General features: G+C 38.5%; 1 long non-coding RNA gene across 1 annotated transcript; it reads right to left on the bottom strand.

Moving 5' to 3' along the window:
• Nucleotides 1–2,988: 2,988 nt before the first annotated feature.
• LOC120248759 lies at nucleotides 2,989–16,222 on the bottom strand. Its single transcript, XR_005532676.1, has 5 exons — nucleotides 16,120–16,222; nucleotides 15,069–15,197; nucleotides 8,825–8,938; nucleotides 6,337–6,520; nucleotides 2,989–4,529 (listed from the first exon to the last, which is right to left on the bottom strand). It is a non-coding gene; the product is annotated as an uncharacterized LOC120248759 (long non-coding RNA).
• Nucleotides 16,223–16,692: the final 470 nt, after the last annotated feature.

Genomic DNA, 16,692 nt, shown 5'->3' with positions numbered 1-16,692 from the left:
AAAAAAAAAAAATAATAAAATTTATGATTTGGAAAGACTATTACTTATCATTATAGAAGATTTCTTATGGTAAATTATCTTATTATTTCAGCATAAGAAAGCTTATTTCTTACCACAATAGCCAAACACATTGTGTTTTGTTTCAGTTTTAGGCTTCCTGGCTCTAAATATAAAAGTGAACTAAAGTCAGCTAGGGTGCAAATTTTCCATGCGTGGCCTACCTTCCCTCTTCCCCTAATTTTGTAGTTGGAAACACCTTAAAAGGGAAAATAACTCCCCTTTGGGCAAAGTGAAGCAAAAATGTAAACTGCATCTTACACTATCTTGAAGAAATGTATATTTCCCATCATTACACTTCTTGGTCAGGAGTAGACTCTTGAGAGAAAATGGGGAAAAGAAATAGAAAAGTAGCAAAGCACATGCATAAAATCATAAAAATAGAAGAGATGGCTGTGTGAGAGCTTACTTAAAAAAAAAAGCTGATCTATTTAATACTCATGCCAGCTGAATTTTTAGCATCTCTAAGAATAGGTTGGTATCAATAAAAAAATGGGCTTTCTTCATCAAGTTTCCCAGTCTCTGCTGAATTCAGGTTGCTATTTACTCTCCACCTTTTCGGACAATTGGTTTAGCCCCTAATTCAGTCCTCCTCTCTAGGGAACTTATTCCTTCAACAAAATTTCTGTTTATTCACCACTGTATGATCGCCATTCAGTACCACCCCCCTCCCCACATGCCCTGAAGCAAAGGAGATCCTCTCTCCATACCCCTGACCCCCCATCTATCCAAATGCCTAGTCAATATTCTGGTAATTCCTACAGAAGTGACCATACATAGAAACTATAAACTTTAGAAGAACTGTAATTATGAATCAATGTGGGGTTACTAGTAGGCTTAGAAAGGAGAAGTAAGGAAGAATATTGCTGTGGAAATTAATATTGGAGACAGAGGGCTGTTTTTATGCTGTCTTTTGGAAACTGTCTCCATTATGCCTTGTTCTCAGTTGCAGAGGGGAGTTTGGGGGTGAAGAAGTGAAAGAAAGTGTGCTTCTTAAGTAAGATCATACAATATGCATTTCATTGTCTCTGAAACCACTGGTCCTATAAGTTTATTGTTCAAGTGTTGTATTTTACAGCCATAATCTGTGAGGTTATAACCTTTGAGCTATATGCAAAGGCACAAGAACACATTATGGAAAGATACAAACCTCCCTCTCCCTGCTTTCAAAGGCTTCTGCAAAGAGGCAGGCAGCACAAAGAAAGATGTTGTTAAACAGTGAAAGTCTAAGGGGCACGTTGTAAATTTTTCTGCAGAGCAAATAGTGCATGATCAGAAAATAGGGTAATGAATAAGATTGAAACTGGGCAAACCAGTGCTGAAATCAACAGCAGGAAGGAAAAAAGAGGTTGGGGGAAAGTTAGCAGGCACTGAATTCTTTATAAGCTGTGGGAATTTGGGGGAAAGTGTCAAACTATTATCGAGCCAGAGAGAAATTTGGCCATGCCTAAGGATGGTAATGACTGGAAGGTGGAATCTGGTAAGAAGGATGAAGCATGTAAGTTGAAGTTAAGATCTCTTTTTTCTTTTTTTGAACAGCTTTATTGAGATATGATTTACATATCAGAAAGTTCACTTGTTTAACATGTAGAATTTAATGGTTAATGTGCAATCAATACCATAATCTAACTTGAGAAGATTTTTATCATCCTCCAAAGAAACCCCGGTACCCATTAGCAGTCATTTCTGTTTTCTCTTCCTCCCAGTCCCTGTCTCCATGGATTTGCCTGTTCTGGAATCTCACATGAATGGAATCATACAATATATAGTCTTTTGTGACCGGCTTCTTTCTCTAGGCATCACATTTACAAGGTTCATTCATGTTGCAACATATGTAAGTTCTTCATTTCTTTCATGGACAAATAATATTCCATTGTATGGGCAGACATACCACATCTTGTTTATAATATCATCAGTTGATGGACATTTGGGTTATTTCCACTTTTTGCCTCTTATGAATAATGCTGCTATGAACAATCATGTACAAGTTTTTGTGTGTACATATTTTTTCATTCCTCCTGGGTAGATACCCAGGAATGAAATTGCTGGGTCATTGGTAACTCTATGTTTAACATTTTGGTGAATTGCCAAACTATTTTCCAAAGTGATGCTCTGTTTACATTTCCACCAGCGATGGATGAAAGTTTCAATTCTTCCACATCTTTCTTATCACTTGTTATTGTCTGTCTTTTGATGTTAGCCATCTCAGTGAGTATGAAATGGTTCCTTATTGTGCTTATGACTGGCCTTTCTGTAATGACTAATGAAACTGTGCACTTATTAATGCAGTCTTAAGCCATTTTTCCTGTCTTTCTTGCTACTACATGTTCATTCATTATTCCTCAATCTTCCATCATCTCCTTTCCCTGGAGATATGGCAAAAAACCTGGATACACAGGACCTGTATTTTCTGTGCTGAAGCTATCTTCCAAGGAAACTCAAGGACAAGTTCATTACTATTGATTCTGGACAATTGAAATCACCAAATTTGGTTTAATTCAAGACAATGGACTTTTATTAAATGCTTTGGTGGTATTTATGTTCAAAGTACTGGAATATCATACATTTATTGACCATAGGCTTGAAAGTTACTAGAAATATAAGTCCATCAATAAGTATAAAATAAGGAAGAATTAAGTAAATATCATAATAAAACTGCCAAAGTGTGCTATCTATGACTGATATGAAAACCTTCAAAATATACTTACCCTTTGACTCAACCATTCATTACTAGAAATCTATCCTAGGGAAATGATTGCTTATTTCCACAAATGTTTAGGTATAGTGATGTTTGCCTGAGTGTTATTTTTCATGGTACAAAATCCAACAGTTTGATAGGTAGGTAAATAGATTATGACATATCCACACACTGATTACTCATTTATTTAAAATGATTTACAAATATATTTGTTATATACCATGTACAATATATGGGAAATTTCCAGCGTCAGGAAAAAAAGGCAGAAATGAAAACCAGAGCAATAAGTGGGAAAGCTAGTGCTCCAACTGGCTTGGAGAGAAGAGGTTGGGGAAGGGCTATTAGATTCCATTTCCTAGGATTTGGATCTTGACATTCACGTGGGGACAGGAGGCAAGAGCTAGGGTACTTGGCTATACAGCATACGGCCAGACTCCTTGAAGGACTACCACCAGAGAAGGCGTGGATTTAGGAAAATTCTCCTCTGCAGTAGAGGTCACATGGAATTCTGTCTGGCTTGCCTAGTGTCTCGGTAGAAAAAATGAATATATTTTGAAATTTTGTAATCATGAACCGTAACTCATGTGGGATTGGAACCCAGATTTTACTGCCTAAGTTCAAGAGGATCCCAATGTAGGAAATTAAAAAAAAAAAAAAATGCCTTCTGCGCAGAGGCCCCAGGGTGCCTGTCAGAAGACAAGAGAAATACACGTCTGGACACATGTCTGAGGACACATATCTGAGGACACATGTCAGCAATGTAGACTGCACAGGTCACCAGCAGATCAAGTTCAAGGAAGAAAAAGCACATAATCCACAATTCAAAGTCAGTTTCTTCTACTTCATAGATGTTTTTTTTCCCACTACAAGATTCTTCATTTTTCAAAAGTCTGAAAATAAGGTCCACACTCATTCTTATCACTATCATCTTTACATATTCCTTCTCGTTTCTTTCTGGCAGCCTGGTCATCCTGCCTTGGTTAAAACATAAAATCATGACAAGCCAGTGTCAGTGAGGATGATTTCTGAGTGGAACTGAATGGGCTCTTTTAATTTGCTGAATCATAGCCTGCCAAAACTATCCATGAGATCAGGAAACAGTTTTCTGTTTGGCTTTTTAAATGTCCTTGCTTATGCTTTCTTTGTGGTTGGCATTTTGTGATTATGCCATTGTTTGCAGTTGTAGGTACGCGTATTTTGTTTCTGCTTCTTTGAACTGTTGTCATCCATTTGATTCATTGCACTGCAGTTCGGTTTTGTATCATAAATGCCCACCAGTGTATCTGCAATGCTTTGCTTTGCAACATCCACTCAACTTTGTCCTGGCTTTCTCTCTGCTTTCAGTTTCTCCTTGCTATTCACAACTGGTTCACATTCTTCAGGTATCAGTGAACATCGTGCTTCAACCATCAGTATTCTTTTAAAGGAGTTGATGCTGTTTACTTCATAACTTGTGCAAGATATTATTATTATTGTTACAATACCACCACCACTTTGGAACATTCCACTCTAGGTTTCTGCTGACTTGTACTTCTTCAGTGATGGTGTAACATATTTGAATGGAAACTCAATTTTTTGAAGCCTTGTTCATTGCTTTAGAGACACATCTGGCTGGATATCCTTGTTTTTGTTCTTTCCGAGGATTTCAAGTTTTAGTTTAAGCTTGGAGGCAGTGTCCTCCACACAAGTGGCCCTGTAGATTATAATGAGGACTGGGAGAAGCAGAGAAATGGCATCTTGTGAGGAGCCGCTTGAGGTTACAGAGCTAATTCACCTGAAAATAGAACACCCAGGAAAGTCATAAGGGCTGTCCCCAGATATTGGGGTAATGGGGTAGAGGGAAGAATAATTCAGGAGGGCATTGGAGCTTCACTGCGCTGAGGAAACTGTTAACCAAAACTGTGCAACAACTAGATAGATGACATTGCAGATGAGTGTTTTTTGTTAGTGGGGTTTGAAGGATCAGACATAAGCCTCAAACCCAGACCCAGGGCTTCACTCCCTTTTAGATTTACACAATACACATTCCATAGTAGGAAGAAAAAATAATTGTGTGAATTATATACACAATTCTCTTAAAATTTAATTGATTTAATTATGAGATGAAGCTTGGAAATAGGGTGTCATTATATTTTATACCCCTTTTTGTCTCTTACCTTTAGGGGAAGAGAATTTTGTGATGTCTCTAATATTCTTTTTATGATTTAAATGTCCTTCCCCTTGGGGCATCATGTATTAAAATAAGACAGCACTTTGGACAAGTAGCTTTTATTTTCTTTTTGGAATAGTCATTAAAGTATACAAGTTAAGAAATATGAAGGATCTTTTGTTCCTAAGAAATATAGTCACCTAAACTACATGGATGAATGTACTCGTGGATATAATTGGCTCTTTACTTTTTTCAGCTCCTAAGGAAATTTAGTTATAAGTTCTAAACTACCGAAAGGTTCTCTTATAAAGAGAAATCCTTACAAGAAAACAAAATAAAGCAGAAAGAAAACTAGTAAAACCCTGAGTAGAAGTCAGTTGTTCCACTGTTCCACAATGGGGCACTCTTGAGGTTTGCAAGTTGACCTTTTAATAGATAGGAAGGGAACCGTGTTACAAATGATCACTTACTAGGTAATGCTTTGGTTTCCTATAATGAGTTGTGTAATGCGTATTTTAACTTAAGTGAGGATGACAAGTCCTCACCAGAGAACTGAGTATATATTTGTATAATTTCCCTTCAAAAGTGCCACCATCTCCTGTTGAGTAGTATCAGTTGGGTCTGAATTCTTTGGAGACGTGAACAAGTATACAAGTGATGTGCTAGACTAAACTTTTTCTTCTAGGCTTTGCATTTGTGAATATGGAAAAATTATTTCAGTCATTAGACTATTTTTAGGTATTCCAAAGGCCCTAAAGTCCCATTAACTTTTGGTCATTTCAAAAATAATGCTGTGTATCAATATTAGGTTGAGGTGGTATAATATATAAATAACCTGTGAGTTCATTTACACTGTGGGTATTTCAGTGAAATAGCAAACTGGTTATTTGACATTGTATACATAGACCAAATGATTAATTTATTGGTTCTATTGTTCTTTAAAAATGTTTCTTTTGCCATCATGAATGAATATAGGTAGGTACGTATTTTTCTAGCTCATGTTTTTGTTTCCTTTCGGATAAAATAGCTCTTGTATAAAAGAACAATTTTGAAAAGAAAGGGGAAAATGAATCTGTATGTAAATCAAGTTTTCATACCTACATATTACTTAGAGAGAGGAGACATGAACTCTGGTGGCGTCTTGCTCTACTTACCTAAACCTATTGCTAAAATCATTTATCCAGGGATGAACTCACTGGAGAAATACATGGTACATTGAGGAGGAGGAGAGAATGAATGGAAACCTGTACCGAGAGATAATATGTCTCACTTCCTCTCATATACCTCTTCTGACCCTCCCAGGCATTGCAGATCTTACAGAGGGATGGTATTTAAAGATGGGAGAAGTTTCAGAGGCCATTCAATCCATATTTGCATCCAATGGGATCTTAAGTATCCCAGAAAGAAAGACATTCGGCTTTTGCTTACTTACCTACATCCAGGGAAAGACAGCACTCTGCCTGCCAGGGCAATCTCTTCAAATGATGAATTTGTAAAGGTCTTGTTCCTGTGGCTTTGAAAAGTTGTATTTTTGTTACTTCAGATTTGCTGGCCTCTGAGGGCTCTCATAGTTGCAAGAGCCCATACCATCGATCTCTTTTGTGTTACGTGACCTCCTGTAAAAGAAGACAGCACCATAGTCATTGTCAGGCCCTTATCACAATGCCTGCAAATTATAGCCATTGAAGAAATGTTGATTGCTGCATTAGTGTTTCTGGGGACTGGAATGGCTCATGACTCCAGCCACTCCACCATTGTGTTATTACTCTTCTTGCCTGAGCATAATGGAACCTGTCCTTAAAGACTACCACGTCTGTATACCAACTAAAGCTAATTTAGTGGGTAGAAAGAGAGTCAGAAATCTTATGTTTGCTATGTAATTTTTTTTCCTGATCGTAAAGCAAAGTTGGTTCATTGGCAAATGTTTGTAAAACATAGAAGAGTACGGAGAACAAAATGAAACAATCTGTATTCGTATCCCTCAGGGGATTCCATTTTGCATGTATGTGTATGTACACTTGTGTAGAAGTGTGTGTGTGTGTGTGTGTGTGTGTGTGTGTAAATCCTGAGAATATGCCTTGCACCTCTTCTTGGATGTGTGAACCTTTGTCTTTCTTCGAGGGGAGGGGGTCACAGAATGTGAGACAACATAAAAAGTCCCACTTAATGTTCTGTTTTCATATACATATGTTATAATCTATACTTAATATAATGGAATGATAATTTGAAACAATAGTGGATTTATTTTTTTCTCCCCATACTTCCTGCTTCCCCTATCACTTTTCCTCAGGTGGGTCAGGCGACAGGAAGCCTCTTTAAGGGAAGCTGTCATGGTGGAACCAGATAACAAAGGCAATAATTCTTGATTTTTAATTTCAAGAACCATAATCCAGGTGTGAGACCAATGGATCAGGAAAAAAACATATGTGATCTGCTGACAAAAACTGAGGACTGATGGATGTGGGGGGGAGGGGGGAATGGGCATGGAGGAGGGCACTTTGGGGATGAGCACTGAGTGTTATGTAGAAACTAATTTGACAATAAACTATTTGTAAAAAAATAAAAAGAAAAAAAAAAGAAAAAAAAAGAAACAAACAAACAAAAAAATGTGATCAACTCTCCTCGATACATTTTCCTCTCTACTACAAATATAAGGAATAAGATAAAAGTTATGTCAGGAAGTATAACAAAGGAAAGGTATTAACACAACTGTAAAAGTAACAAAAATTGTAAAAAAATTAACTTGAAAAGAAATGTACAGGACTAACATAGAGAAAATTATTATAAAAATAACTCTACTGAGAGGTGCCTTGGTGGCTCAGTTGGTTGAGTGTCCAATTGGTTTTAACTCAGGTCATGATCCTAGGGTCATTGGATTGAGCCCCATATCGGGCTCTGTGCTGAGTCTGGAATCTGTTTGGGATTCTCTCTCTCCCTCTCTTTCCACCCCTCCCTTACTCAAGTGCACTCTCTCTTTCTCTCTCTTTCTAAAATTAAAAAAATAATTACTGAGGGTCAGGAAAGAAGACAGGAGTAAATATAGGGACATTTTGTTTTGGGTAAAGACACCTAAGATTACAAGAACGTTAATTCTCCCAAAATTAATTTATAAAGTTCATGGATCCCCCATCAAAATCCGGCTAGGGTTATTTGTGGATCATGTTATTTGACAACATGATCCCAAAGATCAAATGGAAGAACAAACATGCAGGAATATCTGAGAAATTCTGAGTTGGGAGAGATGAGAAAACATGCTCCACCTCAAATTAAAATGTATCATGGAGTGGTCAGAAATGTTTTAATCATGCTCCTGATGAGGGAATAAAAAGTCAGATCAATGCAGTGGAATGGAGATCTGAAATAGAGTCCACGGTATATGGGAGTTTTGTTTCCCTGAATGTATTGCAGTCATTTCCCAATTTTCTTTATTGTGGTTCTCCTACTTCTTTTATTAGCTTCCTCCTATCCTTTCTCCTCAAAACATCCAGAGTCATTACCTAAGAACATAATAGAGTTAGGTAGGCCTTGACTTAAAAGCTTTCAGTGGGTTTCCATGCAGTTGGAATCCATATTCCTACCCTGACTCTCTCAGTCCAATAGGCCTGCTAACCTCATCTTGTAGCACACATCTCCATGCTCAGCATGTCTCAGCCACACCAGCTGTTTCTTGCCTTTAAAGAACAGGATCTTTTTCCTTAGAGCCCATGCACGTGCTGCTCCTTCCATGGGGGGGGGGGGGGGGGGGGGGGAGGTGCTTATTCCCTGGCTCTTTGCGGGGCTCATGCTTTGAGCTCTGGCTTAAATTCAATGGAACTTCCTCCCAGCAGTCTGTAAGAGGAAGGTGTCCTGCATCTCCACCCCATCATTCTCTCTCTGCACTGGATTTGCTTCCTTCTCAGCACCTTGCAGGTTGTACTTACTCATTGGCCTGCTTGTTATGGTGTCCTCCACCATCCTGCGCTGCACGATGTGACAGTACGTGGCCTGGACTGTGGTTCCAGCATCTAGCACAGTAGGCTTTAAACTGGTATTTGCTGAGTGAGAAAAGGAATGCATGCAGAAATGAGTAATAAAAGTAGATCTCCAAATCGATGGATTATTGAAGAAACGAAGTTGGGGCAACAAAATAGCCCTTCAAAACAAAACAAAATAATAGCACGCATTCTTTATTTTCTTACACGAAAATCAATTTAAGGTTAATCAAAGTTTAAAATTTAAATTGCAAAACCATAACATGTTGTAAGGAAACCATCACTGCGTGTTTTCCTGTATTTTGTGTGCTAATACATAAGTATGATTCTTGGTGAATACATGAGTGGGAGATATCCTGATGATGTTTAAGAAATTGCTTTTGGGGGGCCTGGGTGGCTAAGTTGGTTAAGCGCTGGACTTTGGCTCAGGTCGTGATCTCACGTTTGTGAGGTCAAGCCCTGTATCAGCCTCTGTGCTGACAGCTTGGAGCCTGGAGCCTGTTTCAGATTCTCTCTCCCTCTCTCTCTGCTGCTCCCTTACTCACACTATGTCTCTCTTTCTCTCTCTCAAAAATAAAAAAATGAACATTAAATTTTTTTAAAATGACAAGCTTTTATTTTACATTAAAATTTTAACATTACTCTTATGTTAACATATATTTTGCATTCATGTATATACACCTAGAAGCAACATCACTGTCCCTTGTCTTTTAGTTTAAGTTGTTGTAACAGAGACCACCCCAAAGGCAATGGCTTAATCAAGATAGGAGCTTATTTTGGCCTTTAAGGAAGTTATCAAGATAAGCAGTTCAAGATTGGGGGGCGGGGGTGTGACTGTATAGCCTTGACCTGCATCTTCATCTCCCAGCCAATGGGAAGAAGAAAGGGTAAAGGGAAGCACAGGTTATTTTGTTCTGTGGTCAACCTAGAAGTTAGTTACATGGACATGAAGTGTATCTTTTGGGTTCATATCCCACTTAGAACCTAGCCATGGGTAGCCTCAATGGAGGCTGGAAAATGCAGTCTTTAGTTGGACGGCCCTCTTCCAATCTTGGATTAAGAAGTTTATTACTAAAAGACAGGGAGAATGATCATTGATGGATATCTAAGAGTTCTTGCCACAAGGAGGCACTTGACCTACAATACCATGAAGCTTATTTTTTCCTTCTTGTGTTTTGCCTTATATTCATTTTTATAATTAGTTTTATCTGGCTTTCCCCTTTCTGAAACTGCAGATTTGAAGTTTACAGAGAGGGTTATGCTCTTCTGGCCATTATCATCTCCTCCAGGCATTGCCAAAGTTTTCCTCTCCATCTTCTGTTAAGAAACCCATTGCCCTTGAAATATGGACTGATTCAGCAAGCCACACCAGATGTTTCAGCACATTTATGTTCAGCTCTTTGTTTTCAAGATCCTTTCCCCTCTCCCCAAGTCATGGCCATTACCCTGATTTTGAGGGGCAAGGGTCAGCAAACATTCCTGTAAAGGACCAGATAACAAATGTTTTAGGCTGTGTGGGTGACATATAGTCTCTGGTGCATAATTATTTGTTTTGTAACTGTTCAAAATGTACAATTATTGTTAGCTTTCAGACTGCACAAAAACAGGTGGTTGGGCTGCTTTTGGTGCACATGCTGTAGTTTGCTGACCCCACTTGTAGAGTAATGAATGGCAATGGGTGTCTGTATGTCTCTCTTGAACAGTGAGGGAAAGGCAGTTAGTGTTCTGTACTAGATGATATATATCAAAAAACTACAAGGAACACCTTGCTGTGTCTGAGCAATGACTATAACTCTGATGTAGGTAAGTCTTCTGCTAAATAAACACTGCTAAATAAACACTGGCCAGAAATTATGATATTGTCAGTATCATAAAGCTTTATGCTCTATTTATGTCATATCACAAGAATGAAAGTTACAGTTCGTCATACATATCTCAGTGCCTTTTTAAATGTTAGAAATGTCAACCCATTTAAAAATATCTTTGATAGAAAGATGCTGATGATACCCTAACAGCTGACAATATATAGCTTAGAAATGATTTTCTAATTCCTAACTTAAGATATTTACAGATTGCATTCTCTCTGAATATGCATTAAACCATTCACTATATAATTAATCAACAAGTATTTATCAAACAGCTGTCATGTAGCAGGCGCTGTACTAGACTCTGGGAGTGCAACAGTGAACAAATGAAGTCCCTATCTCCAGTAGGGGGAGCTCACGTTCTAGAGACAGACAACAAACGCACACTTCTTAAACATGTAGGATACTGCCAAGGACTATGAAGAGAAAGAAAGTATGGAGGTACGGATATAGATACTGTTGGAAGGATCTATCTTAGAGTGGTCAGGAATCACTAAAATGAGGTGAGAGTTGAACTGATTCAAGAACGCAGTCAGGGAGCAAGTTATACAGGTTCTGAGGGACCAAGTACAAAAGTACTCAGGACTGCTCAGGACCAGGAAGGGGCCAGCTGTCTGGAAAGAGTGGAAGGGAGGGTGTTACAAAGAAGGTCAGAGAGTTATTGAAGCCAGATAGCATAGGACCCTGTAATATGGATTTTATTCTGAGTGAGATGGGAAGACTTCGGAGGGTTTTGAGCAAAGGCGGCTTTTGATCAGACTGAGGTTTTAAAAGGACCACTCCAGCTGCTGTGTAGAGAACAAAGGGCAAGAGTAGAAGCAGGGACACCAGGTGAAAGGTTATTATAACTATACAGGTGAGAGATGACAGTGATTGAACTGGCTGAAGGTAAGAAATGCATTTGTTTTCATGTGGCTCAGCACACACGAAGTAGGTCTCGCTTTAATTGTATTTCTAATCCTGGAGGAATCCAGTACCACCTAATTGTCTATCCTGGGATAGACGTTGGTAGTCAAAGTCTCTTTCAGTGGAAAACAGGCTAATTAAACGAGGATTTATTATGGTTTACTTATATCTCAAAATCTAGACAGTGCTATATTATGATTACTAATAAAGAGTCCTGGCTATAAATTAGGATGATTTCATGAGGTAGTGCTTCCTTTAATATCGAAAGAGATGATGGAATGCTATTTAGAGCTGAGTTATGTAGAACACTAATCTTTCAGCGATGGCTTGATTTTCAGTCCTCTAGTTACATCACTGCATTGCTTTGCTGCAATAAGGAATTAACACAAACAAATGTAACTCTATGCCTAACAATGCAAGGCAACAAGTGCATATAAACAAAGCTAAGCTCTCAGTGGATCCCCAGTTAATTGTTGTGAATGACAACTGAGTGATGCATTGTAGCATTTAAAAATTAGCACACTATGATGTGCTGAGGACATTATAATAAATGAGAGGACTATAAATACCTTCTAAGTCAACATATTTTTCTTATTTACTGCCAGGAAGTAGATGCAGAGTAAATGAAGGCTTCCATTCTCTGCCATTTTTTGAAGACCACTTCAGTGCTGAGTTTGGATTTTTTTTTTCTGTCCAGCATTTCCCAGACTCACTTACAAGTTGATTTTGGGGTGGTATCTTTTCTTCAAAGACAGAGTATCTTATAATGCAAATGGGTCCTTGACTGATCTTTCTTTTACTTTTTGGGTAGTTGCAGCTTCTATAAAGGAAAGTGTACAGATTGAAATATACTATACAGCTTAATTGATTTTCATATATATGTATACATTCATGTAACTACTACCCAGATCTACATGTAACATATTTACAGCATTCCAGATAACCCTTGCATTTCCTACCAGTTAATACTCCACCAATGGAAATGATATTCTGACCTCTGGCTCCATAGTTTTGCCTTTTTTTGAACTTTTTACAAATAATACACACCCTGTCTCTCTCAAAAATAAATAATAAACATTAAAAAAATGTGGCATGCACACACATATACACACAATGGAATATTACTCAGCCTTTAAAAAGAAAGAATCCTACAACATGGATAAGTCTTGTGGATATTAAGTGAAATAAGACAGTTACAGAAACACAAATAAAGCACAATTCTGCTGCTATGAGGTAGCTGTGAATAGTCAAAATCACAGACAGAGAAAGTAGAACAATAGTTGCTGGGGGCTGAGGAGAAGAGAGCAAATGAGCCGTTGCTCAGGGCATATAGGGTTTCAGTTTTACAAGGTGAAAAAGTTCTAGAGACCTGTTGAACATTGTGCATACAGTTCACATAACTGCACTGGACATTTCAAAACATTTCTCATGGTGAACAAAAAAGATAGATGTTATAACAACCTTATAGCTTTGGTCGAAAAATATCCCTCTCTGCTTTCAGGCAAACATGTCATCAAGAAATGAGATGTTCATAAGCTGTTGTAGAACATAAATGTATTTGCTCACATAGGCTTCTCTGCTCCTCTGCTGCTACGTGGATAGTTCAGGAGGAAATAAGGTCCTTGATATTGAATAAAATTATAAAAGTAATTTTTTAGAAGGCAGTGAGGAGTTATTGCTGATTTATAGAGATTAATAATTTACGAGTACAAGATAGTTATTTTCTAGTTCTCTCTGATTAAATGAATCTGTTGTTGTACTTGTGATCTTTGCAGGAAACAAAAAACTCTGAAGTTACAGCGACTCATTAATAACCTTAGTGAAGCACTCAGTCCTTGACTCAGCCAGTTGCAGGTTGTCAGTGATGAAGTGTAAAGGTGCTCAAGGCCCACCCGGGGAAGGACAGACAGACGCTGCCTCCTGGTGGGCACCAGAGCTTTACAGCAAAGCTGAGGCTTCAGCAAGACATCATAGCTTTCCAAAAAGGGTCATGAATTTAGATAAGCTAGAGAATATGATAGGCATGCGCTTGTTGACAAGTTGCATGCTTTCCAATCAGAATATTATTGTCCTAAATTCAGCTTTCTGAGTTGACCTTACTTGAAAATCGAATAGACTGTTCAGACGCTCAGAAGAAGTAACCATTTATTATCATGGAATTTGTGGATTTGTTCTTCTCTCTATCGGAGCATGAGCCTTTGCGTTAGTCCTGGTGCACGCTTTGGCCTTGGGCCGCTTGCTGCCTGCCTTACCCTGGCCATAGGGCCCAGATCTAATTTCAGACTGAAAGATTGGAATGCTGCCTCCATTTTACTACTTCCTAAATAGAGCCAGAGAATAACATTGTAATGGCTAAAATAAGCAGCATTATTTCTCTCACCGGTCCTGTAATTTTCTATAAGGCAGATAACCTAAATTGTAGAACTGCAATATTGTACATTTTTCCAGGGAACTAAATAAAATTATTAGAATTTTTTAAATATCATAAGCATTTTACATTTTTTCCCATGAATTTATCTTTTTCCTTTCCCCTTCCTTCCTCTCTGTCTCTGTCTCTATCTCTGTCTTTCCCTCCCATATTTTTTAGAGACCAATTGAGTCAGTGTGGAATAGAATGTGAGCTCCAGAATCCCAACAGGGATTTCCCTATCAGTGTGAATCTTACCCCCTAGCCATCTGTTTCTCCTCTTATAAGATAAAGATGATAATAGTAGATCCTTTAGGGTTACTGTAATGATTGCATGAGACATTTTGTGCCTTGCTTGGTAAATGGTAGCCACTATATATTATTAATATATACCAAATAGTATACATACTATGTAACTACAAATAATATCAATCTCACCATATAGTATATACAACATCAGGAACACTGATCTGGAGTAAGAAAACAAAAATAGAAATCTCATAAGAGCAGGCAAAAAGCTAAATTGATGGCCAAACTGTTGATAGAGATCTTGAAACTCTGCAAATTAGATACACAGAAATAAGAGAAAATTAGGAAAACATATGCTTTTAGTCAATGAAATAACAACAATAAAATTGTTGCATTAAATGCACAAAAATTAGTTCAGGCCATAAGCTAACCAAGAAAATTTTCTTTCTTTTTTTTTTAATGTTTACTTATTTTTGAGAGAGGGGGAGAGACAGCATGCAACTAGGGGAAAGACAGAGAGAGAGGGAGACACAGAATCGGAAGCAGGCTCCAGGCTCTGAGCTGTCAGCACAGAGCCCCACATGGGGCTTGAACTCCCAAGCGGTTTGAGATCATGACCTGAGGCGAAGTTGGGCTCTTAACTGCCTGAGCCACCTAGGCACCCTGAGAATTTTCTTAAAATAATCAGCATTTATATTGATAATACTGGTTTAGAGGATGATATTTCTTTGAATTATATTGGAGATGAAAATAACATTGAGCTTACAGATCTCCTGGTCCAACTCGGTGATTTCATAGGGGAAGAGACTGGGGTTGCCAGAGGTTGCACATCTCCTCATGGCAGATCCAGGCCATAACATGGGTCAGTCCCCTGATTGGAGTCCAGGGGCATATCCTACCGGAGCACATAGCTTTAGAATTGTGACAAGATTAAAAAGAAAAAACAAACCCAAACAACATTCATTCTGGAGTGAGAACAGCTTTGCCTTGACATCAGGGATCATTTTTTGCACATGGAATTCAAAGCATTCTGAAGTGATCTTATTATACCTGTGTTCTAAATGGAAAAATAGAAACAGAGATAGGCTCTTGGTTGACTGGCTTTGTAGCCCTGCCTCAGGTACCATAAGTATACCCATCATGCCCACAAATGCTAGCATGTTAACCTGCTAGAGGTACCTGCCCCTGATGCTGAGACATCTTACACCTTGCTTTCTACTGCCTGTGTTTATAGTCCTTTGTCATTGTCTCCTTTTTGCCAAATGTAAGATTCCCAAAGGACTGTTTTTTCTGTTGTTCATAGATAAATCTCCAACTTCCTGAACAGTGCCCAGCATATATTTAATTATCAATGGAAGCCATGCCATTGCTTGAATGAATGAACAAAAATTTGATAGAAGCCAAGACACTTGAATTGACAGATGAATTTTGGGCCATATGTGTCGGCTCTTATTTTTAGACCTCTCCTATCTATTGTCCAATCCCATGTTCTGCAACCATGGGTCAAAGGAGCCTACCCTTGGATCATACCCTGGATTCCAGGACACAACACAGCACTTTCTGTGTTCCATTCAAGACTGACAGGAAAGAAGATTAGAACAGGTATATTCTAGAAGACTGGACTTAAGAGGTATAAAAGGGAATCCTCCAAACCTTGTGCATGGTGAGAGCTTTGTTGACACTTCGTCAGTGAAGTCAGTGAAGCCACCCCTCTGGGAAAAGGCATAAAACCAAACACCATGTACATAAACCCAGTGAAGCCAAACAGGGCCTCCCTCCAGTGGAATCAGTCAACCACCATTATCAAGTTAACTCACCTTTCAGACTGGGTGTACAAGGTTTCCTTTAGCTTAGAATTGTACTTGATTTTCATTTGAAGCATGCCTCACCAGCATAAGCAGACTGCTCAGTCACAGCTGTCAGAGATCTGGGCAGCAAAACAGCTTTAGGCTTTTGCTTTGTTTCTTTAAGCAAAACAGTTTCACTTTCTGTGGTGAAACAGTCCTCTATCAATGACCTCCAGTGTAAACAGAGAACTCTCCACATGCACTGCCTTTTTGCACCTCTCCTGACCACCAGATGTTGTCTACAGGATCTTATAAGATTTCCCAACAGGGTCTGTTTTGGGTAAAAGGATAGATGAGCCATCCAATGGATCTTCAAGATGGACAAGCACTTCTAAGCCTTGGGGGTGTTTTCAGTGTCCTCTGCTTCAGCCTTCTTGGCTCCAATTTTTATGCTGTCATGTGATCAACAATAATACACAAGGGTTAGAAGGAAAGATGCTGTTAAGTAGGCTGAAAAGAGAAAAAAAAAACAAAAAAGAGCATCTACAATACAATGACTCCATGCACATAAGTGACCAGGTCTCCTGACAGTCAGACTCTGTT

The sequence above is a fragment of the Hyaena hyaena genome, unplaced genomic scaffold (genome assembly GCF_003009895.1).
Source record: "Hyaena hyaena isolate Hyena2069 unplaced genomic scaffold, ASM300989v1 scaffold_607, whole genome shotgun sequence".
Taxonomy (NCBI): Eukaryota; Metazoa; Chordata; class Mammalia; order Carnivora; family Hyaenidae; genus Hyaena; species Hyaena hyaena.
The sequence above is the reverse complement of the archived record's forward strand: the minus strand, read 5'-3'. Positions and strand labels throughout refer to the sequence as shown.